This window comes from Dermacentor albipictus, chromosome 10, assembly GCF_038994185.2.
Source record: "Dermacentor albipictus isolate Rhodes 1998 colony chromosome 10, USDA_Dalb.pri_finalv2, whole genome shotgun sequence".
NCBI classification, from domain to species: Eukaryota; Metazoa; Arthropoda; class Arachnida; order Ixodida; family Ixodidae; genus Dermacentor; species Dermacentor albipictus.
In genome coordinates, this window is record NC_091830.1 from 421,632 (window position 1) to 448,664 (window position 27,033).

Here is a 27,033-nt window from a genome sequence, read left to right on the forward strand (position 1 = left end):
TCCTAGTTGAAAGGTGCATCGTGTTTACCCACATAATTATCGCAAGTTTCGTGGCCCCTTAATATTTTTTTTTAGACATTTGTCCCTGTCACTTTTGGTTGGTAAGATGTCAGAATGTGTATGCGCATTCCTAGCTGCCAGTTTGGAGCCTGAATTGTCCATTTTGAAGGAACTTAGGAAACCTCAAGATGAGTGAATTACAGGCAGATGAAGAAGTAGTATTGTTTATTTGACTTTGAAAAGCACTATTAATTTACGGCAAATCTGGCCCCGTATTATGATACGTTCGCCTTCCACAAAACTATTGCCTTGGCCACGCCTCCACCAACGGCACACATTTATTGGCAGTTTTAGCAAAACTGGAAAATAAACAGCGCCACCTATAGTTCCGGCCTACATCATTTTAACGTCATGGTGTCGATGGACGCTATCGACATATATTGAATAAACGAACACATCTTTTGGCATTTGGTTGGTGGTGGAGTGCAGTAGAGATAAGATAGGTGGTAGTTTATAGTAGCCTTTTTGGTGGCGTCTTATGCGCAGTTGTTTCGTGGTGATATTTGTTGATTAATTTAAAATAAAACGTTTCACATTTCCTTATTCAATTTATTTTACCTAAAGCATCCGTAACCAACCGTAGTCAGTGCACAGAACCCGTACTGCTGTCACTACACTCGAAAACCACACACTCGAGCTGCTCTTCACTTACACTGTGCGCTCACTCATGCGACGTGAAGCGTTCGACAGCATGTCTTGGTAGTGCACACTGACGTCACAGGTAAGCAGTCGCTTGATTTATTGAACGAGACTATCGCGGTGGTGAAATCATAGTGGAAGGCAAACGTTTCGAAATACAGCCCTAGTTCTGCACAAGACCGCAAGGTTGAGGAAGGTTCATGAAAGGCGCAAATCATCATCCACAGAACTGTAGCACGAAAGTACAAAGGAAATCAGTAAGCATTTTATGAAACCCCTATTAAGTTACACACTGGATGCGCCAACTAAATTTGGCCAAGAAAAAAATAACCAAGAGGTTTACGCAAACAACACCCACTGTATGTATTGTTAATGCTTGTTGAGTTTTCTTTCTTTTTCCTTTTTTGGTTGTACACAAGCAACTAATGAACTTACTTAGCTAACTTAATTATTCAATGAAATGCCAATGCAAAGGTTGTGGAGGATGTCGAGAAATGACCGTTAAGAGCATATAAAGCAACCTATAGACCCGTGTGTTGTCCTTTTGTCCAGACAATAAAAGCCTGTGATTTTAGAAACATTCCATGTGACAATGCGGTTATGGTTGCCATTGGATATTTATGGCCGAGAAATTTCACAAAAGCCAGCAGGTCATTTGGTGAGCCCCACTATCATTAAGGTAACTAAAAGTGATGCACATACAATAGATTTGAAACATCACATACATGACTTTCACCTTTGATCGATACAGATTCACCAATAGGGTGCACAAGCGAGTGACAATATGCCTAACGAAACTGATGTTGTACAACCTATTCAATTAGCTGAGGGCACGGTTTTCCTTCAAGAAATGACCCACAAAATGAGCACCAGTTCTAATCCTTTTTAGCTGGTAAGCACAGAACACAAATGTGCAAGACTTGTGTAGTAGACTTTATTAATTCAACACCAGTTAATTAGATCCCGACTGAAGGTCCCAGCCAGCCCCCATGCATTTCTATGGGCCCAAAGTTGGGTCAGTTCAATCCTAAAATAGCCCGCCAGATAATTGGAACTTGGCCAGCCACACGCATGCACCAGACTTCTATGGTGACCCCACCAGTGAGCCCTTAGTGGCAGCATGTTACGGCAGAGCTTAGTGGAGAGTGAATTTGTTGAACACACGTCATGTCCAGTCAGAAACACTCGTTTTTGACCTGCCCTAGAAAGATTCTCCAGCTATAACAGTAGCTCACAATGTGTGATTACAGTTCTGACTCATGGTTTTCTTTCATTTTAAGGAAAATTGTGTTGAACACTGCGTGCACATCAGATACAAAACCAAAACCACTTTGCAGCATTCGTATGCTTTACTGCATACCATGAGTGTATTGCAGCAAAGCTGACTAAAAACTGTGCAGCAAAGCTGACTTCAGGAAACCAGCCGCCATTGTTCCACACATATTAGACTCTCCGCCAATTTTATTTCTGCATTTTGTTTACTTCGAGTCACCAAATAATTTGACCAATTTAATCAGTCCCTCCAGGTTCGAATTATTGGAAGTCGACTATATAAAATATTCATAATGCATTGTATAGCACGAAATGGTTTTTGTTTTTTAGCACCCAATTACAATGTGCCACCAAACACCCACACTCCAAAGATGTTGACGCTGAAACGGATTGCTTAAGCTTTGTTTCCAGCACAAAACACTAGCCAACGCATGACTATGGCTGTGTGTGCAGTCGCCACTGAACATGCACATTCCGCTAAATGTGGTGACTTCATTCGAAATCAGTGTTTCGGCGCAGGAGGGCGAAGCTTGATGGTTTGGCACAAAATGGTGCAATTGGCACAGCCCTTCCATTTCTGGGCGTTCTTTTTTTTTTCGCCGAAATATAATAAAAAAGTTCCCCACAGATTATGTAGCAGTCTATGGAGCAATTCTGATTGTCCTCTGGCCTCTGTCAGCAAAAAAATAATACAGAGGATGCATCACCATTTGTGTTGTTGCTGTTGTGAACTTTACAAACTTTGTGAAGAAGTCAGCAGTGAATCAAATAGAATACTCTTTGAGGTTTTCAAATAATGAACAGCTATTTTTACAATTAGTATAAAAGAATCTTCAAATCTTCACATACTAGTATTCATAACGTTAGCAAGTTTATGTCATTACACTTAAACTTATAAAACATTATACTTCAAAGCACTACTTCATCGTTTTAGATTCACAGCCCAGGGATACAAAGATAAATTTCGGAAAGCCTGGCCAGAAGATTGTGAAACAGGGAAGCAGTTAGCCGCAAGGAGCTCGATCTACTTTTAGAACTGGATTGAGATGGCTGATGTTCCTAAAACGTTTGGTGGTCTTCGGGATCCTGCTACAGCTGAGCAGTTCCTATGTTGCTGTCATCCGAAGCTTGCCAACTTGCCTAAGGAGAAGGAATGCAAAATCTTTGCATCCCTTTTGGACTCCAGAGACCACTTTCTGGAAGCCCAGGGTATTACCAATATTGGAAGAGTCACAGAGGAAGCCAAGGATGTGAATAAACCTAGTACCACAGAGCAAACAATACCCAAGTTGCTTCCTTTGTCACCATAAAGGACATAGCGTTCCTGATTGTTGTAGCATGCCAAAAGAGTATCTAAACTGCAAGGCATGTGGGTGGCTTGGATACAAAGCAGTCAACTGCAAAAATCAAAATAAAGAGAAGTCTATATAGCCATCGTATACCTGCCAAAAAATCATGATTTACCCTTTATAGCCACGTTCATAGAAAAGATGAGTGCTGTGGTTGAATGCCCCAAGACGTGCGAGAAGCCACCCATGTTCTTTGTTGACAGCATGCCAGTTGTCGAACGACAGGTGCTTGGACAACTAGTGCACGTCATGAGAAACGTGGACAGAAACACAGCTATCATACAGCGTCATGTGGTACCCAATTGATGTCTGACTGGAAAAACTAAGAGAGTTGTGCTTTTGGATGGGAATGCCAAGGAATTGCCTAAAGCAAACATTCTAACACACACCTTACTTCGTTGGGGACAGACGTGCCTTATGCATGAGTAATCCCCCGTACGACCTCGTGCTTGGCAATATTCTTGAAGGCAACAAGGCACAGGAGCCACAACCTGCCTGGGAGTACCATGAAGTGCCTCCCAGAACAAATGATTCTAACAAATTGTCAGCATGTAGGGAGAAGTCAATCTTGATTTCTGCCATCGCCCGGACAAAGAGAAAAAGAAGTACTATGACGACAGCCTCATTAATTGGTTCTTTTGCAGTTACCCAAGCCCAGCTAGCCTTAAGATTTGCTTTAATAAGGTTCACAAGCAGTTTCGCTCTAAAGACACTATGTACGATTTTTTCTAAAGAGGCGGGTTTACTGCATCACCATTACCATCCTTCTACGGGAAGAAATTTTAAACAAGTAGTCAAGCCAAGCACATTTCGACAACATATTTTGAAAGTTGCTCACGATATCACCATGGCTGGTCAGGAAGGCGTACGACAGGCTACAATTATATCCTCAGAGATTTCTAGCCAGGGATGCAAGAAGATGCGAAGCAATTTGTGAAGTCGGAGTCACTCATCATCATCATCATCATTATCATCACCATCATTTCTTATTCCCTTAAGGGTCCCTTCAGGGACATTAAATAAGGGGGGGGGGGAGAGACAGCAATGGGAAAGTGCCATACATCAGCTCAAAAAAAGCAAACAAAGGTAACAGATAAATAAATAATCAACTCGAAAATCAAACATCAGGTAAAACAGAATGATGAAAATATCTCAAACTGAGTAGCAATAAATTAAAAGAAAACTGTACTCAACTTATTTTGTTATAGCGCAAGCTTGACAAGGACAAAAGAAGTTGTGTCTTCTTTTGTCCTTGTCAAGCTTGCGCTATAACAAAATAAGGTATGCCGTACCAACAAGCCCCTATTGCTATCCTCATTGTACACATAAATGTGAAAAACGCTAAACAAAAGTGGCAGAAAGGTAGAGAAGAAAAAATAGGTGATGACACAAGCAAGTCGAATTGCTGGGAGAGGAAACGTGAGGAAAAGTGGCTATTTTGAATTCAAATGGTCTGATAGCAACTGCCTAGATTTGGAGGGATTTGACACTGAAACCACGGCTTCGGGGAGGAAGGATTTGTTGAAGGCGTTGGAAGAACGATGCAAATGCTGTACGCTAAGGGAGTTAAACGGTGAGATGAGTATAACGGAGCATGTAATAAGTTCTCACGCATTGCAGGAAAGTTAAAGTATAATTTATGAAAAAGACAGAGCATTGCATCGAGTCCGAGAGACAATTTCATGTCAGTAACGCTGTGCCAAGGTGAGTACAGGGAAGTTATGAAGCGGGCTGCTTGGTTCTGAATGGCTTCGAGCGACTGAATTAAGTAAACCTGGTGAGGGTTCCATATGGCTGAGGCATACCCCATTTTAGAGCGGACGTATGTTTCGTATGCAAGCTGCCTGATGGATGGAGGGGCCCATAGCCAGCGATCTTCGGATGAAACCAAATGTTCTGGAAGTGTTAGCGAAAAGTTCCGTGGTATGGTCCACCCAAGTTAACTTGATAGTTATTTTGACTCCCAGGTACCTGTATGAGTTTGGTAATGACAGCACCGTGGAGTTCAGCGAGTACAGGAAAAGGTGTAGTCAGATGTGCATGCATTTACATTTCGAAATATTAAGCTGCATAAGCCAGTCAGGACACCATTTCTGGATTTTGTTTAGGTCATCTTGTAATGATTCCTGGTCAGTATTATCGGAGATGCGGCGATAAATGACGCAATCGTCCGCAAAAAGAGGGATGGATGACGAAATCCCAGATGACAGGTCGTTAATGAAAATTAGGAAGAGAAGCGAAGCAAGAACGGAACCCTCGGGAACTACAGAGATAACTTCAGTAGTTTCAGATGCATGAGTGGCGATGACGGTGAACTGTGAGCGGTTAGTTAAAAAGCAGCGAATCAAAGATAAGAGGGTCGAGTGATAAGCATGCAAGTTTACACAATAGACGTCGATGAGGAACGCGGTCAAATGCTTTTGAAAAATCTAAGTATATGAAGTCTGTTTGGAATGAAGAATCTAAATTGAGGTGAAGATCGGTTGTAAATTCAAAAAGTTGGCTTTCGCACGAGAAGCCTGCCCTGAAACAATGCTGTTTGGGAAAGAAGAAAGAATTGTGATCGAGGTGATTGGCAATATGGGAGTAGAGTATATGTTCGAAGAGCTTGCAGGAGATCCATGTTAATGAAATGGGAGAATAATTAGAGGGGTCAGTACGGTCGTTGCTCTTAAAAGTTGGCACAACCTTGCTTGATTTCCAGTCATCCGGAATTTGACTGGTATTGAGGTACTGGGCAAAGATGAGTTGCAGGATTTGGCTTGTGCAATGTTTCGTGCCTTTAAGTATTTTAGAAGGAATGTTATCAGGTCCGGGTGAAGTGGACAACTTGAGGTTATCGATGAGCTTTAAAATTCCCTCAAATGTGATGGTTACGGGTGGCATTGGAATAAAACCTAGGCTCAGTAAAGCAATGCTGGCTCATGGGTGAAAACTGAGGTGAAGTAGGAATTCATTGCGTCTGATCGCTCGTAAAGCAGAACGTCTGTGCCGTCTTGTCTTTTTAAGGATATGTTATGGGACTGTTTTTGTTGGGCATTAGCAAATTACAAAATTTGTTGGGGTTAACACGCAATATTTCTAGAAGATCGTGACTGTAGAATTTTCCTTTGTACGACGGCAATAATCTAGTGTATTCGGGAAAGATGCCGAAGTATTTTTCCCGTTTTACAGGTGATCCGGAGTTCTTGGCATTACGGAAGAGGCGCGTCCATTGGGCAGCATGCCTCTCGTATGAACACGATTCCAAAGAACTGATTTCTCTGGGTCTCCATAATTAAATAAGAAGAATCACTACATGCTCACCCTTATTCATTTTGCTACTCGCTATCCTGATGCAGTAGCCCTCCGCAATATCGACACGTCAGCATCGCTGAAGCCCTACTAGAAATACTTTCCGGAGTAGGCCTACCCTGAGAAGTTGTTACCAATCGAGGAAAGAGTTTCACGTCAGAGCTCATGAAAGAAGTGGGCCGACTACTCCATGTCAACTGGACTCAAACAGCAGCTCGCTGACGGTTCAAGTTGCAGCCTTCTACGACCTGCCATGCGAACCTGGTGAGGGTGATGTCCCTCTCTGGCCTACTGTTCACCTGGCAACTGGCTGCCTATAGTCATATTGGCCTGGAGCAGTATTCAACCTGAAGGCATGGTGGCAAGTGGTTTTGATGGCCTGGGCCCTAGGAGATACCCTCCTGCAGACCAGGTGATCCGATGTGCCAGCAGCTTGTCACAATTGACATGCAAATGGGGAGGCTATCCACTGGCCAGTACAGCGGTGACGTGGTGTTCTGCAGTCCTGCTGTATGCCTCTCCTGCTGCCACTTCACGATCAGGTGGGGTGCGTTGCAAACACCAGCTACAATGGACGCCTATGTCCAAGCCACCTCAAAGGATGCTGGACTTCAGACTACCCAGAAGAGCAACCACGACAACAGTCACGGCAACGACGATGACGTACCGGCAAACAGGACTCGCGTGCTTAGGCACATTAGAATTCTAGACATTCTAGACATGGAAGTTGTTACGTGCTCTCTAAGGAGCTGAAGGAAAAACCAGTCACAAAACACAAAGCAGGGTGTCTACCAAGTTGACATTTCCAAATTCCCTGTGTTTTCCAGGTTTTCCCTGAGTGCCCTTGCCAAATACCTTGAGCGACACAAAACTGTTTTATGTCAAGAGACGGGCTGACACTATGTCGCCCGATGGTGTCACTCTCCAGTAAGCATGCTAAAAAATTAAAAAAAAAGACTTAATCCAGCTTGAATAGTAAGGGGTAGTGTTTAATTTATTCAAAAACAGAAGAGAGGAGTTAGTAAAGTGCACAGCGAAAAAAAGATATATTGGAATAAATGCGTAAAACTCAGTGACACATTCTCAAATACAAATAAAAACGAGATGCATACAGAAGCAAATATTTTCAAACATTAGCTATTTGCTGGAGACTTCATATAGAAGGCAAGTCAAGGCGGGAGAATGCCTCTGAATTTTATAGTGACCCATCGTAAATATACAGTAACTAATATTCATTCATTGTAAAGTGAGTCATGCTATGTTTCTTCAATAAATATATTGAATCATCCGCTCAAATTACTTGCAAATGTTAATTATTGGGCCCAAGAATTACAACAAGGGAAGAAATAATTTTTTGCGATTACTGCCGAAACCCCCCACTTCACTTTCATGAAGGCATTGAAGGCATCGCAAAGGCTTTGAAGGGACGTCAAAGAGGGCAATGCCTTCATGAAAGTGGTCGTTTGAAGGGATATATTTCACTGAGAAGTGGAGTGGGTGTACCTTAAGAAAGCAGAATGTGCAGTTTATTCAAAGCCTAATGTTCACTCTCTATTCCTTGTCACCACTACACAGTAATGGCAAAAATAAGTTGCGTTCGCAAATGTTATGCCATGACTGAAGGGGATATTGCAAGATTCGCAGTTTGTTTCTCCGGTGTTCTTGGTGAGCTGAACAAGGCATCTTGTTTATTTCTAGGGGAAATTAGGGGCACGGTATAGATAAAGTGTAGGCAATGCTCCAAATGGAGCATTGCCTACACTTTACAACTATGCTTTACTACACTCTATCAACTATGCTACCCGGTGTGCCGACATGGCTGTAGTTTACAACAGGCTCATACTTTGTGGAAAGTGGAGGGGGGCCATTGTAACTTCAATGTGTGACAAAATTTTTATGTTCCTGGTCCGGTTAACAGCGTAAATAATAATGAGCCGTCGTTTTTCTTTCCTTATTTTCATGTGTCATAACACCTTCCGTCCTTGTTTCAGCGATGTCCTCCATGAACTAAACAATACATTTTGTTTATATTTGTCGAATATAAAGAGTGCATTATCACCAATATGAAAGCAAACTTCAAAGATAGAGAACTAATTATGATATTTTTTGTATATTACGCATGTAAGCTATTCGGAGCTTTATGAATGTGTTTTGCGAACAAAGAATTTATCCCATTGCTCAGGAATAACTGTGCGCCCAACAAATATCAAGTCTAGTAGAAATTGAGTGCGTGGGAAGAGTGTGGGGGGGGGGGGGGATTATAAAGCACTAAAGCATTGCATACCCCCCTCAGCAGTTGTAGTGGTGGTTTTTAACAGGTTCGCTGGACGACCACTGTCGCAGGACCGAGATGGCGAGTCCACTTTTTAATGTATGAATATTGCAAGTAATTTATGTTGATTGTACGTCGTTACCTATAACCTCGACAGTACTATTATCTAAACTAACACTACATTTATCTCCTAGACTTAAACAGCAAGTACAATTCTTTGTTGAATTATTTAAATTCTTTGTAGCAAATGTGCCTTTTTATGTATGCTGTACTGCTACTACTGGGTGCAATCCGAGACCACTGTGGGTGCACTCATTGCCTTGTGTTCCTGTATCATCTTGAGATGTTATATAGTTGCAAGAGATAAATGCAAATTCAGCTCATTTTTCGGGCCCCCATGGTTCACCATGTGTGATAAATAGGTCCCTGTCGGTTAAATATACTCATAACAGAATCATTTCCAGGCTATTTCACTTAATGTAATAGTAATTGGCAACATACACACGCACACACGCACACACGCGCGCACACACACACACACACACACACACACACACTCTAGAAATAGTTGGTATGCCACTGCATGTCTTTTACTGCCGCAGAACATCAGAAAATGCTCTGAGGGCCTACCAGTACACTTATTAGGCACATCGGTGCTGATCCTGTGACAAAAGGCAGCGGGTGCAAGCGTGTCCCGTGACAGTTGCCCCTTCCCACGCTTGTTGAGCTTCATCGCAATAATTTTCGCACGCTTCACCACGTAATACTGCTGTAGTGAGGCGAAGCTTGCTTTCGGCAACCAGCATTATGCAGCGCGTCGTGCTTTCCGAGCTTCGAAGCCAGTCGTGAGGACCACAAAGGCGGAGACGGTGCCATTGCTGATAGCGGCGAATTCTTTCAATGAAAAACACGGCACCGAATGGCAAGAAGCATAATAGTGAATGCAGAAGCAGCTAGGCCTAGCGTTGCTGCGGTGGTGGCTACGGCTGCCAGCGCGTCTGGGTGCGAGAGCGTTCGAGGAGCGACGAGGTAATCAATATGGTGGCGGTGGTTTTATTAATGCCGTTTCGGACCTGCCTTGACGGCAAAAATTTCGGAAAATCGGATGACGAAGGGTTCTTGCATCCGAAATTTCAGACGTTATTATAGATAGGATCTATGGGCTACGTGGTGGTGCCGCGAAGCCGTCCGAATTATCGGGAGTCCGGAAAGTCGGTCGTTGACTAAACACTGGCAACTCCTCCTACTCAAGCCAGCTTTACCGCGACTTTCTTTCCCTTTCAATAAAATTATAGCTAATTTTGCCTGATAGAAGCAAAAATTCTATGAGTTTTCCCTGAGTTTTTCCAGACTATTGAAAATGCCTGAGAATTCCCGGTTGGTAGACACCCTGCAAAGGACAAGAAGAGAGGCACACACCACAACAACTGGACTATCAACTGAGCTTTATGTATTAGAAACAGCGTAGTCTCAGCAAGGCCAGCAGAGCATGCGCAACAACATCACTAATCAGAGGGCATGAAAAGTCAAGTTTTTGCATCTATCGTAACCGATCTAAAAAGGCAAATTCTTTTTCAAGGAAGCACACCGAGCTTGTACTAATGCAGCCGTCACCTAATAAACTGATGTAGTACGTTTCCTGGATTTCTCGCTCTTCTTTGCCCTTGCCCCTACCAAGAATCGTTGCATTGCTGAACAAAGGGTAACAGCCACATTCATTGCAATGGCGAGGCAAGTTTGCACCGTTATCCAGTGGCGTAGCAACAGGGGGGGCCGGGGGGCCGTGGGCCCCGGGTGCAAGGGGCCAGCGGGAGGGGGGGGGGGTGTCATACGCCTGAAGACACCCCTTTTTCCACCGGCTTGACTGGGCGCAATTGGCAAAGAATGCTCCGGTATCCAGTAGCCCGAGCTCATGTACCCGATGCGTTGCGCCGCAGAATTGTCGGCTGCAGCTCTATCAACACCCCATAAAATAATTGCACGAATGTGCGGGCTAAAAAAATTTAATTACCATAATGGTCGCTAAACTATTCGCCTTAGCGGAATTTTTCATGTGGGGTGTGCCGTGCGTTCATGCTGGGAGCAGGAGTCGCTAAACAAACGCTCTTGAGTCCCTCTTCCGTTCAGAACGCGCAGCGAAGACGAACAAAGACAGCACTAAGAGGGCGTTCAACGAGCGCGCCCGGCGCTCTCGTTTACAGCGAAGCGTTCGTTGAGGGCGACGTTGCATAAGTGCTGCCGTCTTGTGCTGCCGTCCTGGATCGTCTTCAGATTGGGTGCGGCCGAAAAGTTTGGCGGCGTATGACTCGACAGGCTGTATATAGTCGCGGGCGCCGCGATGTTCAGCTCGCTTTTACTTCCCCTCACCCGCTCGCTCCGAGAAGCCGCTGCGAAACCTGCCGTTATGTTTCACGCTTTCCTTCTTACCCTCGAAAGTTTCAGAAAACTGTTATTGTGTGACTTCATGTCATAAGTACAGTGTCTGTGTCAGCTGCACAGAATTGAAAAAAACGTGAATTTTGTATGGATATTTCCGGATATTCTATGAAGTTATGTGACTGTGATTACTAGGAACTCGGTAGCGTGAAAAATATGGCAGGTAAGTAATAACCATATCCTTAATAATCCCCTAATTAGTACTTACAGAGGAAGCACTTCAATTCCAGAATTGAGGATTCAAATTCGTATTATTAACTCAACAAAAACTTCTTAAACAAAATCGTTTTGGGTGCTACAACCTACAGTACTTGGGCACTGCGGGCGGCGACCAGTATGGCAGTAGCGAAAGAAATATGAAATAGTGGACCAGTGACGTTGATCCCGCAACCCTCTCCATTGCGAGTGCAGACCAACAGGTTTCGCTGGCACGGGCTTCATCGAGGTTCTTTTCTTTTTATGGTGACGCCAAGAGTCGACAAGAAGCGTGCTCTATTCTGTTCCCAATCTTTTGGTGGTACCGCAGCTAGGATAATCACGTTCGTCCGTATAGCAGCAAATAAAAACAAGGCTATTGATCACAATAAAGAGAAGTCGTAATTGTCATAACATTGGCGCCCGGCAGCAGGGAGGCAGGTGGCGTTTTCCGTTATCCTAATATAGTGGGGAGATCAGCGTCACTGAAACACAAGTTAATTTTTGTTTTCGTTCAGGGCTGCCCACAGCCAAAATACTGCGGGCCATAGTACCTACGACGATTTTTGTGAAGTTGTTGTTAGGCAAGATATGAATGTCGGCCTTCAATTTTGCAAATGCAATGTTGCCGCTAAAATTGGTAATTAAAGCTTTATAATTTTTTTTACTTGTGACGTGAGCCGTATTTGCCACGAAGCCGCATTTGTTTTGGTTGCCAAGCCTTACAGTCTGACAGAAGATGTGCACATGCGCTTATCACAAGTTATCAGTGCAGCACACTGTGTTATTTGGCGCAGAAAAAAACAGCGTGTATTGGCCTCGAGTTCCACCACTGGAAAAGCTGGCGCCACTGTCGACGTGACGTGTTATTAGGGATCACGTACGTGGACATAGCGGCCGCGTCGGCTGCTTCGGGAGCGCCGAAGCGACCTGAAAAGGAAAGTTTAAGTTCCCTCGTACGCTGCGGTCCTCATTTATTGGCGGGATTTTCCCGCTCCGAGTGTCTCCTTTACAACGATTGAAAGCACTAGAATAGGAGTGGCTACCTTTGAAGGTGCTCCTACCTTCAAAGGTAGCCACTACTGCTCGGTGCCGCAGTGCCACAGGTAGGCAACGAAGCCCGGTGTCAGCCTTATTCATACGTAGCCGCAGGACAAAAAGCTTCGTGAAGCTTCGCTCGCGTAACATAAGCTGGCAAACAGTCATCGTCTACAACACGGGTATGCAGCAAGCACAGACACGAGGAAGATTTCTGCTTGGGCGCCGGGTCTGCAATGTTCGAAAAACGAGCACTGAGATGCTCGCCCGAGTCCGCTGCCCGACTAATGTCATGACGGTTTTGTCCATGAACTTGTCGATGCTATAGATACTGGCAACTTCACTGGAGTGGAAAGGGAGCGGTAAGAAGCACATTAAAAAAAAGCATGGCATATGGTCATGTTTGTGCTATGAATTAATGCATTGGATTACGAAAAAAAAAAGCAGTGGAAAATCGCACGCTGAGAACACCGATAAACATATAGTGCGACGCAACTCGGGAAATATTATTGAAACGTCCAAGAATTTAGAAAAAAAAAAGATTGAATCGTCGCGACGGCACATCACAGTCCCCGTAGGCGTCGAAGTCTCTACAGTGAAATTATTTTTGAACAGCTCTGATAGCGCCCACGCAACATTGGTTGCTTGTATACTGTCAAATGCTCATATTCTGCAGCTTAAAGCTCATGGCACGGTGCGAAAACGCGCTCGCGGCGAAAGCGAAACAGTGCGCGGACAAGCATGCCGACACGCAGTCGGTCGCTGCACTGACGCTTCATTGTAATGCGCTCAATTTAGATATACAAACACTATGGGAACATATTTCACATAGATTGGTCTCGGCGTTTGCCTACCTTTCACGCAAGAAGCCAGGTCGGGAGACTAAATCGCGGCGACCGCGCACAGTGGCGTCCACTGTACGTATTCGGTAAAGAGATAGCGTCTGTAAACGATTCTGTGCTTTCAGTTTGCCCGAAATTATTATTTAGGCTGTAAAAAACTTCTCTCGTTTCGAAAGTACTTACAGAAATTTTTGGGAGAGCACCCGGGTGGTGTTTTCAGTGAGCGCTGACAGCAAAACCTATGAGGAGCGCACCGCGTGATCCCTCATACTACGCCAGCGAGGCGCTTCCGATAGATGGCGACTCCGTAACTCCTCGCCGCCAATACCTGCTGCATTCGCGACCTCTGGGAAAGAAAGCGCAGGAGAGGAGACCTGTGGGACGTGCGTGGTGTCCAAGGCGGCTGTACTGGTGCTGAAACCCGGAAATTGTCGATATCCTCGCCTTCCTCGACTACACCCGAGGGGGGGGGGGGGGGGTGACAGAAGACCTATGGGCCCCGGGTGCCAGACGACCTAGCTACGCCACTGCCGTTATCGGAACCCAGGGAGGAGTGGTGCTCACGCAGGCGGCCATTAAGAAATCGACCGGTTTGGCCTATGTAAACTCTTTCGCATGTGAGAGGGAACTTATACACAACCCTTGCGACACATTACGTAAAACGGTTTTCATGCTGCATTGTGCAAGCGTGGTTCCTTGCCCTGCCTCGATAAATCCACGAGCACAGACCCGAAAGCTTGCAAGGGGCAGAAAACACTACACTTACTCCGTGCTTGGCAGCAACCTTTTTAATCTTGTGGCTCACTTGTTGTTTCCTACGTTCAGTTGCCCCAACATCTGCCAGCTTCGTATGGTCTTTCTTAAGCTTCTGAAGCAGCGATTCAGCCACTGCTTTCAAAATGGGCTGAGGGAACCCTGCGGCTTCCAAACGATGGAATTGTGCGTCAAAGCTACTTTTAATAGCGTGGTGACAGCTTCTTTCGAATGTATTGCGGAAACAATTTATTGCAATCCCTCTTTTTATAATCTTCGAATGTGCAGAACCAAATGGTAAAAGAGCTTTCTTGTCTCTAGGTGAAAACATCCAGCATAAGTGCCAGTCATCGAAGACGTTGGTTGCAGTTCTAGGAACCTGATAGAATGATAGAACGCCCACGAGGAGAAGGGCAAACAGCATTTGGTTTGAAGTTGTGCTTTTTTTCTGATATGTTTGACTGAGTCAGGTTGACATTTTATACAATTTATTAAATATTTGTATCGATGAATAATGACTATTCAATTCGAAGATTGAATCGAATGATGACTGATTCGATTCTTTACTAGAAATTTTCAAATATTCACATACCCCTACTCAATTTTATTGCTTTATTGCATAGCCATCGACCCAGTAATTAGGCTGTGGAACCTAAATTCCTCAAGATTGCAAGAAATAACTACGTTATCTGTCACATAGTGTGACAAGTTTAAAAACATTTCAAACGCATGCGACAACAGGCACTCTGCATTGGTTCACTTGATTACACTACAGCAAAATTGTGCTGCATCATAATACAGATTTGCAAGTAGGAAAACCTCCATCCAATTCGAACATGCATTAAGTGCAGTACTGTCTTGGATATGAAATAAAGACTCATCACGGCATCGAAATCAGTTCTGGAGTCACTTGGTACCACTGACGCAGACATTATGGCTGTGCTGCCAAAAGCAGAGTCCACTGACACTCAATGGGACAAGAAGGTAAGGAGGGAATGTGTCCCCCTGTGTTTCCAAAAATAGCAAACAATTGAAAGGGCCTATTTCGCAGCTTATAATGACACGGTCATCTATGGCCATTAGTGGCCACAGAATGGCCACTAATGGGCAAGGGAGCAGTCCTACCAGAATGGCTGCCAACCTGCCTTTCTTCTGTGTGCAGGTTGATAGCGACAGTCGCAATGTTGCAATCTCCGACAGCGGGTTCCATAGTGTCTGTACTGGCAGCGTCACGGGCGCCTCGCGTGCAATTCCTGTGCAACCACCGAACATGCGCCTGTCAACACTGTCTGACCACAGAGGGATCGCCCCGCCGAAGATGCACACGCTGCCATCGACGACGACATCATTTTCCACCAAGCTTTTAAATGACCAGCATGTCCCCTTCAGCTTCAGTGGGCATGGGAGCAGTCCTACCAGAATGGCTGCAAATCTGCCTTTCTTCTCTGTGCAGGTGTGTAACAAGCTTTCCTTGCGTGCTAAGGAATCGGATGATCGATGTTTAAGTATAAACCCCATGCAAGCGATCTTGCACGCGACAGCGACAAGCGACGCGATGAAGATGGCTGTCGCGTTCGCTCGTCGCCTACAAGTTGCCCCCCATGCGAGCGATGGCTTCGAGCGACATATCCCCAGTGTTGCCGGTGTAAGGGCAGCAATATAGGCGCCGAAACTAGCGTGACGCGTGCTTTATTACCTTAAGTTTATGTGTTTTACTGTAAAAAGCAGCATAAAATATTTCTGAAAGTCTTGCAGTAGGTTCTTATCCTTGCACGTATAAAAATTCAATCGTTTCCTCGTTCCCTGCGACAATCAGAAGTACTTGAGTTATGTACATTCAGTTCCGGCTTCGCACTATTGGCTAGTCACTCACAGCACTTAAGGGCGACGAGCGACAAATTCTAGATTTGCAGAACCGAGCGATCACGTTACAAGACCGAGCGATCTGTCCACGCGACGGCCTGACCTGTCGCTCGAAGCCATCGCTCGTCGCTGTCACGCACAAAATCGCGCTCATGGGGTTTAGCCTTTACTGCTTTTCCCGTGCTCACGGGTGCTCTGTGGGACTGTTTGCCAATGTTTTTCCATGTTAATCCTGCTCTAGTGCTCGGGAGATATTGAAGCGAACCCGGGGCCTGGTACACGCTCTAACGTCCCCTTAGAGCTTGAATCTCTCCTAGATGACCTTGCTGAGCAAAGGAGCATTTTATTTCATTTGCTCAAAGACGCGCGTGAATGGGCCATACAGAGTTCCGAAGCCCAGGCTGATCTGGCTTCTGATGTCAAAGCTATCAAAAATGCACAGAAAAACTTGGACTCAAAGATTACTGGTATCCAGCAGAGACTCAAAGCTTTGGGAGACAAGTCTGAGAAGCTGGACAGTTTTACTGATGAAGTGGCATCCATGCAAAACACGGTTAAGCAACTGTCATGTCAGGATGCCTCCCTGCAGTCACGTTTAGACGATTTTAAAGATAGGTCGCGGCAGGACAATTTAATTTTTTTTATGGCCTTTCAGACTGCAAGGAGACCTGGAATGAAACAGAATCTAAGTTAACAAGCTTATTTATGACTGTACTTGGCATGTTCCTGTTGGAATCAATTCAGCGCGCCCATCACCTAGGCCAATTTTCAACGAGTAAGTGTTGCCCGGGAATAGCTAAATTTGGAAACCTCAAAACAAAACAGAAAAATGATATCTTGTCGTAACCGCCTAAAAAGAACAGAACATCACCGTAGCCTAAGACTTCTGCGCCTCAACCCATTCTGTTCACAAAAAACTACTTCAATTTGGCAAAGCTCAAATGCACCGCAATTCCAGCTTCGATACAAGTTATACATGAACAATAAATTCTTTTGCTACAATCCGCAGACAGACAAAATTTATGAGGTTAAGCTGCAAAACTTTGGTACCGCTTCGGGTGATAGCGTTGCACAAGCCTCTTCAAGATAGGAGAGAACAAGGTGCCGCCTAATTGTCCTATTCCCTAATATTAGATGTGTACTTAATAAACATGACTCACTCTCTTCTGCTAATGACACATGCTGTGCACGTATAAAGCACTTACCAAAACAATGTTTCCAGCCCACGTGCACGAATTTGAAATTTTTCAGGATGCTAATCATTTTGCAGTGTACCATTCTGATTGAACTGAGCGTCGAGAAGACTGTGTTCTTCTGGTTATATCACCCGATATTCCATCTCCTTGCATTCATGTACAAACTAATCTCGAAAACATATGGGCCGCAGTAACTCTTGACAACATAAAAGTTATCTTCGACGTATGTCATCGTTCTCCATCCGCTACAGCTACACTCATCGACGAACTTCATGACCCGATTAACACTGTTCACACACATTTTCCTTTGCCCTGTTGTTTCTGCTTGGTGATTTCAACTATCCAAACATATTGTAGAATACACAGCCACCAAGTTTATCACCATTTTCGACTGAGGCGAGCAGTTTCTTAGATTTGTGCTCAGTTTTTTTCACTGTCGCAGCTTGTGACCGAACCAACTAAAATATCACCTAACTTGGCGAACGTATTAGATTTAATCTTGACTTCAAGTCCTGACCTTGCCTCTCCGGTAATACATCTACCATGTATCAGTGATCATGCGCTGCTCACCTTTACAACTAGTGAAATGAAGAGAACCACACACAACTGCACGAGAACTAACTTTGACGCCATGGATAACGAGCTAGCTGAATTTATTGCAATCTTTCTTCCCTGTTTTAATGACCGTTCTGTCCAGTCTAATTGGAACATGTTTGCAGCCGAAGTCAAACGTCTAACAATAAAATACATCCCTGTCCGCACAATAACTTCTAATCCCCAGGCACCATGGTATAATAGCCACATTCGACGTTTATCAAACAGGAAAAAACGTCTTTATCGACTAGCCAATCAATCACCAAGAATCACACTGGGAAAAATACAAAACTGCTTCTGATGAGTACGTAAATGCATTGAAGGTCGCCAAGGTTAATTTCCAAACTAATGTCCTTCCATCATAGCTATGCACAGATGTATCCAAATTCTGGCGCCTAATTAACCCTTCTGCCAACAATAGCATCACACTGAATGATTCTTCCGGTGAACCTGTTCCTACTCACTCTTGTGCTTCAGTTTTAAACACAGTTCAACAAAAACTTCTCGCCATTATCCAGCTCCCATTTACCTTTTACGAGTCCGTATAATTACTCAGTCATGGTTCCCATCGTCACTGATACATCTGGTGTTGTGCGACTGATTGACAATTTCAAATATCAGACTTCCCCAGGTTACGATACTATAAGTACTAAATTTTTGAAGAACACATCTGCTTACTTTTCTGTCATATTAACCAAACTTTTTGAACAATCACTGGACGCATCTACTTTGCCTGTACAATGGAAAACTGGGAAGGTGGTTCCCATCCACAAATCAGGTGTTATATCTTCTCCCGCTAATTATAGACGAATATCTCTCACCAGTATTTATTGCAAAATACTGGAGCCCATCATATATAGTCATCTGGTTAATTTTCTCGAAACTAATTCATTTTTCACATCAGTGCAGCATGGTTTCCAGAGAACATATTCGTGCGAAACACAGCTCATATTATTCACACACAAGTTACAATGCATTCTAGATCAATCCTCATTTGCCGACTGCATTTTTTTAGATTTCACTAAAGCATTTGATAAGGTATGTCACAAGCTATTACTATACAAACTAAGCCTTCTTAATCGTGACTGTAACTGCTTAAAATGGATAGAACGTTTTCTAACCAATCGTTTTCAGTTCATCAGTGCTAACGATCGTAACTCTGCCTTCACTAAAGTATGCTCAGGTGTACCGCAAGGTTCTGTACTAGGTACTCTTTTATTTCGTATCTTTATTAACGACCTTCCTTTTGAAATCTCCTCAAATATTCACCTTTTTTGCCGATGACTGCGCTGTTTTTTGCAAAATAAGTAACTCTGATGACATAACTGTCCTGCAGGCTGATCTAAACCTTATTTCTAGCTGGTGTAAGAAATGGCTAATGGAACTTAATATTAACAAATGCAAAGTAATAAGAATATCCCGAACAGCTGAAGCCTTACCTAAGTACGCATTACCTGGATAACATTACCCTTCAATCCGTTGACAACTATAAGTACCTTGGAGTTCATATTGTTACGTGTGGAAATACACAGATGAAAGAGGCTATACACAGGCTATCTACTCTTCAGCCAGACCGCCAGGCCAACACTCGCTCGCGCCAAGGGCACAGACCCACTTCATCGTCGTTCTCACGGCGGCTCGTCCCTCGAGCATCGCTCGATATCGTTATAATATAACGACTAACCTGTCATGGACTGTTCATACTAATTACACAATTAACAATGCCAACCGGACGTTAGGTTGTTTGCGCCGAACCTTCCTCCAGACATCGTTACTATTACTGATAACAATGCCTATAGACTAGTACTGGCTAATATTGTATAAGTAGCAGCTATTTTGCACTCACCAAACATTATTACTGTCTAGTTTTCCTAACTTCACTTTACGTTCATGTCACTTGTACCTTAGCTGACATTGCGTAATATCAGCAATGATTGTTTCTTGTTTGTAATGTAACATGTTGCATTCTTGCAACCTCTTGGAACTGTTCATACCACTCCCCTCTGTAATGACCCCTGGCGTTGAGGGTAATACAAATAAATAAAATACAAATAAACCAACTACAGCACCACATTGACTGGCGAGTTCTTAACTTGTTTGTGATACCCCATGACTGCCACCCTCTGCTTTCAACCACATGACGAGTCTTTTTTTATGTCCAAAGCCATGCTACACTTTATGTGCCTTTTGAGAGGGTTGTATAAATGGTGCTCCAATTATTTGTGGCACTCTCGAGGAATTGAGGCTTCATGCCATAATTACAAAGCCAACAGCTACCTAAATAAGTAAAAAAGGTAGGACGCAATTTTCCCATCAGTACAACATTAGAATATTAACAGACAAATTGTGCATGTGGTTTTCACTTCTGATGACAATTGAGCAGATTGGCCAATCAATATGTGTTTTATGGTTTACTGCTGTGCAGACCATTTTTTTATCACTTCTTTAGCTCAAGACAAGTAGATCATCGTCAAACCTTGAAACAACGAAGTGGTACACACAACAAAGAACTGTTAATAGTGCATTTCATTAAAACGAGGTTCTAAAGTTTCAGCAGTAAAATTCATTTCACAGGTACCCAGAACATTCCTGTGGATATTAACTTGTCAAAAAGTACTTAAAGACAAATTACTGCATGAAGCCCCGGTCATAATTGCACAATTAAGAGCACTGGTATGTGCAGTGTAGATGGTGCCTAGAGCAATGCATAGGTGTGGCTTACGGCGTTCATGATTTTAGGATTACTTGTGGTTTGGCTACAGTGATTTCTGTACAAATCCCCAGGAAATGTGTAGATGCCCCTTAGTTTTTCTGGACAGCCCCCTTGAATCTCTCAATTTTACTCATGTTAATTCTTGTATTAAACGTCTGGGCAGTTTGGTCAAGCCCCAATAAACGGAGGAGTGAAATACCACGTTACCATCCAAAGCGAGACAGAAAGAGAAATACGCACCTGTCTAATCTAAGGGGCTTTACTTCCTACCAGGGACCAAATTTCTCTGAAAATACGAAGCTTCATAGGAAGCTTTAGCTGCAGTGGATGTCAAGTGAAATGAAAAAGGAAGGGATGTAGTTTGAGGCACGAAACTGTGAACGGAGAATGTTTTTAAATATTTAAAAATTCCTTGCTTACTGTATGTGAAGACACTGTACAAAAAGGGGGGCACTCGTTAGTTGTTAGGTGTGTATGGTGCAAAAGCGATTGCGAAGAAATTGATGTTGTATGCCCGCTGATATTGATTGTGACAGCTGTGAAGTCGAAGCAACAGAACCGGCAGCTACATCGTACAGGCAGCTACATTGTATCTCTCGTTTTGCTGGAGAGTAATTCGTTTTTACACATATCAAACCAACATTTCTACAGTAATATTGAACGAATTCAGTCACATGAAACTCTCTACCGGTCTCACTGACACAATGTTGGCGACATAAATAAAATAAAATTTTATACCCTATAAAAGTGCTACCCTTTGCCGTAATCACATAGCAAAATGCAGTATCAGCTGCCACAGACTGATTTCGAGAAAACTGTTTTCTAGCCATGTAACAGAGAAATAGAGTCACATTATGAGTTTTTTTTCTTCCTTTGCTACAGGTAACACTGCAAATGAAGCGACAACCTATTGAGAAGTTTTCATTTCACGCAAGACATCAAAGTTCAATGACTCTGGAACACCGTATGGAGACGTGTCTACTTCACCCAGCTCGTCTAGTTCGCCCCAAACAGCTGTGGAACCAACAGCCGAAGAGTGCGTGCAGTTAAAAGTGCAGAACACCGATGTTCTTCATTTATGCGTTTTCCATTTATTGAGACTTTGAAAGATGGTTATTGGTGCAAAACGTGCAAACAGGCATATAATGAAGGGAGACTCCTTGTTGACGGAAAAACTAGTGGTGCATGGATAATTAAGCTGGTCAGCAAGCTAAATGCATCTAAACTTGAAGAAAAGGCCGCGAAACACAACACCTCATGACAGCACAGACATGCTGAACACCTTTTAAGCCAGCCACAGATGACTTTAGAGGCATTAAACGAGGCGGCTAAAAGTGCTGATGACAAAACTCTGTTTATGAGAAAGAACACGGCTGTCGCATTTTTTCTTTTCAAGCAAGAAGTGGCCCACACAACCAACTGGAGACCCCTGCTAAGTTTTCTGGCACAAGTGAATCCAAGACCAGCCAACGCTCATTACCTTTCTGCGAGAGATTCAACAGATGGTTGAAAGCATTTGGAGTGACCGTCAAGGAAATGACCTTAGAGAAAGTGAAGACATCCCTCTTCACATTAGGGAAGTTTTTCTACATGGCTGATGAATGCACTAACGTCAATGGAAGGCAAATTTTTAGCCACTGCGTTTGTTATCTTGATGCCAACGGCCACCCAACAGACGCATTTCTTGGTGTCGAAGTTGTTGATGACACATCGGCCGCATCTGTGACATCACAAATTTTGAGTTGAGCACGTCTGAGTTGGACTCGACCAAGATGGCTTCTTGTGCATTCGATGGGGTGGCAAACTTCTCTGGCTGGCATGGAGGGGTACAAGCCTTACTCAAGCAGCAGTGCAACCCTTATCTTTGTTATACTCACCGCAGGGCACACATGCTGCAGCTTGCATTGTTGCAAGCTGCAGAGTCGTCAAAGGAAATCAAGCAGACCATCAGCTTGGTCTCCTTGCTCTACTTGTAATAGGGTGTACTGAACAGTTCAGATGGTAGCAGCTTCGTAACCGAGAAGGCAGGTGATGCAGAGCAGGAACAGCTGGTTGCCCAAATGGCTCACATTCGTGCTAAGCACTGGCGATCCGGCGGGCCTGATGGTTGCACTGCAGGCATGGAACAGACGATCTGGCTGGCCTTGTTCTTGTGCTCTTCTTCATTACAATTACCCCCAGTGCAAAAGCGGAGCCATCCTGGCGACTTACGACGTGGAGACGAGCGGGTCATGTGATTGTTTCAGGCGGCGAAAGTGAACAACATCCCGTCCGCGGCGGCGCTTGTCGGATGTCGGTGTAAGCGGCTCTATGACATAGTTGACTGGAGAGGTGCGTTCGACAATGCGGTATGGTCCATCATACTGCGAGAGAAGTTTTGTCGCAAGCCCAGGCGTGGTAGAAGGCACGGACAACAAGACAAGTGTGCCGGGAGCGACGTTCCGATTCGTAGCATCGCCATCATGAATGGCTTTTTGTCGTTGTTGGTCGGCGCAACTTTCGGGCTAATTGATGGCATTCCTCAGCGTATCGGGTGACGGCTGAAACGGGAGCACACTCTGACGTGTCTGGTGTATAAGGCAAAACCATATCAATGGTATGGGAAGGATTACGACCGTAGAGAAGAAAGTATGGAGAAAATCCTGTAGTACTTTGTGTAGCTGTGTTATATGCTTACGTGACAAATGGGAGGATGATGTCCCAGGTTGTATGCCCTGATGAAACATACATGGCGAGCATATTACCAAGGGTGCTATTGAAACCCTCCGTAAGCCTGTTAGTTTGAGGATGGTACGCCGTGGTGGTCTGGTGAACCATACGGCATTGAACAAGCAGGGCTTCAACCACCTGCGACAGAAACACATGGCCTCTATCACTCAGCAGCTCCCGAGGTGGGCCATGATGAAGAATGCAACGATGGAGCAGAAAGGATGCAACGTCACTGGCGGTCGCTGCAGGTAGAGCAGTGGTTTCAGCATGGCAGGTAAGGTGATCAACGGTGACAATAATCTATCGTTTTCCAGCGATTATTAGCAGTAGCGGTTCGTACAGGTGAATTCCCACATGGTCGAAGGCATGAGCAGGGCACCGAAGCGGCTGTAATAAACCGTGGGCCAGATGAGGCAGAGATTTGCGTCGTTGGCATAGCGGGCACAAGCGGACAAATTTTTGGGCAAAAGTAAACATTCCTCGCCAGTAGTAACATTGCCGCAGGCCCTCATACGTCTTCAAAACGCCTGCGAGTGCACATTGTGGGTCAATATGAAAAGACGCGAACATGTCGGTTTGCAAAGTCCTAGGGATAACCAGGAGCCACTAGCGACCATCGGGCTGGTAGTTGCGTCGATACAAGAGGTTATCCCGGACAGCAAAATGGACAGCCTGGCGACACAGGGAGTGGGAGATGCAGGCTAACCAAAAAGGAGATCCAAAAGAAAGGCCACCCAAAGATCCTTGCGCTGTTCTGATGCGAAGGTGTCAATGTCGACCGAGGATACCGCCTTAATGGTGAAGAGGGAGGCCGTGTTGGCTGGCAGCAGAGAACGGGACAGAGCGTCAGCGTCAGTGTGCTTGCAACCCGAGTGCTATATGACGTGTATGTCGTATTCTTGAATGTGCAGAGCCCAGCGGGCAAGGCATCCAGACGAGTCTTTTAAAGAGGATGACTAACAAAGGACGTGATGGTCAGTAACCACATTGAAAGGCCTGCCGTATAAATAAGGGCGAAACTTCCGGAATGCCTAAACGATGGCCAGGCATGCTTTTTCTGTGGCGCTGTAATTGCGTTACGCTTTGGTCAGCGCACGAGTTGCGTAACCAACGATGTACTTGGAGTAGCTAGGCTTGCGCTGCGCAAGGACAGCGCCAAGGTCAATACCACTGGCAGCGGTATGCACTTCTGTTGGGACGGTGGGGTTGTAGTGTCACAGTATAGGCGGAGACGTCAGGAGACGGCGTAAGGTCATGAACGTGGTGTCGCGTGCAGGAGACCAGGAGGATAGGTTGTTGGCGCCACTTAAGAGTTGTGTCAGAGGTGATATAATGGAGGCAAAATTGCAAACAAAGCGTCTGAAGTAAGAACAGAGGCCAATGAAGGTGCGGAGTTCTTTGAGTGTCTTACGTTTCAGAAACTCTGCCAAAGCGCGAAGTTTTGATGGGTCGGGGCAAATGCCGTCTTGTGATACGACGGGACCTAGAATCATAAGCTTGCGCGCGGCAAATTGGCACTTTTTCAGGTTCAGTTGAAGGCCTGCATTGGTCAATGATGTCAACACTTGCCTAAGGCAAAAAAGATGCGTGCTGAAATCAGGGGCGAACACAACGATGTCGTCGAGGTAGCACAAACACATGCTCTATTTTAGGCCGCGCATATTGTCCATCATTCGTTCAAACGTAGCAGGCGCGCGCGCATAGGCCAACTGGCATCACATTAAATTTGTATAAACCATCTAGAGTAATGAATGCAGTTTTAAGGCGATCAACTGCTGACATTGGGACCTGCCAGTAGCCAGAGCGTAAATCCAACGAAGAGAAGAATTCACCACCTTGCAAGCTGTCCAGAGTGTCGTCAATGCACGGTAGAGGGTAGACGTCTTTTCGCATTATCTTATTAGGACGGCGATAATTGATGCAGAACCGAATGGAACCATCTTTTTTTGTGATGAGGACTACCGGTGATGCCCACGGGCTACTGGAAGGTCGAATGATGCCTCACTGAAGCATGTCGTCCACGTGCTCACTGATCACCTGACGTGATCACCGACGTCCACGTGATCACTGATCATACTCTCCTTTTTTAGCAAATGCCCCAAGCACCGGGCATTCTTGAAGATATTAAGGATGCCCCTAGGATTGAAGCTGAAGCTAGTGCAACAGAGAAAAATTAGCTGTTTCTCCCACGAGCGGTCAATGTCTGTGATCCTGAGGCTACTTCAGTCTTTACTGGTGGCCTTAGAAAGCATTTATCAAGATGGTGGTGACATGAGCAGTGAAGCTGGCAGGCTACTGCTGCAGTTGCGGTCAGAGAAAATGATTGAAATTATTTCTTTTGTAGATCGTCTGTTCAAGCCATTGGCGTCTTTGAACAGCACCATTCAGAAGACTTCTACGACTGCAGTAGACCTTTGTCCTCTTGCCAAGGCAACAAATGAGGTGATTGTGGAACTTGTGGTCGAAGGAGTGCTGAAGATGTACACGCATCAATGCAGGACCTAGAGAAAAGTGGCACTCACATTCAATCGTTAACGCGCGAAGACCAGAGAAGGTTAGCATTCCAGCTAACCAAGTACAAGGAACTGATTCTCACGCATCCCCAACAACGACTTGTAGACTGCTCTACAGTGCTGCAGTGTTTTTACGCGTGCGTGTTGCAAAAGAAACAAGTTGTAGACCAGAAAGCAGTTCTTCCAGCAGTCGGTCTGCGATACAATGAAGAAATCGGAAGTAACTTTGACGCAAAGCGGAACATTTTCAGGCGACTTCAAGAAGATTAGACATCCATTGCATTTTTATCATCTCCGCTTGTTCAGCCTCACCATGCCGCCATGTTCCCCAGCCTGCGAGACGTCTTCCGCCATCTCCTGCTGCTGCCGATCACAACAGCCACTGTTGAGCGCTCGTTTTCGGCCCTCTACAGGGTTTTGTCGTCAGAAAGAAGCCGTCTTCTTCACAACCATGTGAATGAGCTGATGAGAAAAACTATCGAAGGTCTGGAGGTACCTGATGCGCGAGATGCTATTAATGCTGACCAACATGTTTTTAATAATTTTATCGCAAAAGCAGTGCAGTGCTACAGCAAAAAGCCTAGACGGTTGTAAATAAAGTGCACCGTTATGACGTTTTAGTCTTTCAAAATGCATACATTTTCCTATTTTTATTTTGAAAGCCAATGTTTGCTTCTTTCATTAGCAATAAAAACACTTCGATATGTTTCTGTAGATGTATAAATAAAATTTAATGTTTTCGAGATTCTAAGATTATTTCGTCGTCTTTATTTGGTCCATTATCATATGTCCGGTCTTCAATTGATTTTGTTATTAGGGAGCCTGAATGATTGGCATTTTTTTCAGGTTGCGTGAAGTAAGAAGTGTCCAAATTTAATTATAAGAACTACAATAAATAACACTGATTTGTCAGAAGCCACTGGTACAGAACAAGAACAAGCCCGCGAAGAAGTATGAGCAAAGCATATATCGACTAGCTCTCACCCAAAATTATTTCAAATGAGGCCACCTTTGACTTGAAATGAGTGTAGAAAACACACAATTTACTCTCTTCATTGATTCGGGCCCGTTCTTTGTTTACAACTCTGATCTCTGAAGAAGCTCTTTCAAAATCTACAATTAAAAAATTGGAGGACGCTTAACTCTTTCGCTACCAGGGGAAAAAGGGCAGTTTTTACTAGGTAGAAGGAAATATTTTTTGGCGGCTATGCACGAATGCCTTATTTACATTGTTTGGTATCAACATGTAGCTAAGGGAATTTACTATTCAATAACGTAAATATTGCATATGTATT

General features: G+C 44.4%; 1 protein-coding gene across 4 annotated transcripts in view; it reads right to left on the reverse strand.

The window, feature by feature from the left end:
* The window catches only part of Patr-1 (Protein associated with topo II related - 1), a 312,386-nt gene that overhangs the window by 227,263 nt on the left and 58,090 nt on the right, over positions 1-27,033 (reverse strand). The window lies entirely within an intron of this gene.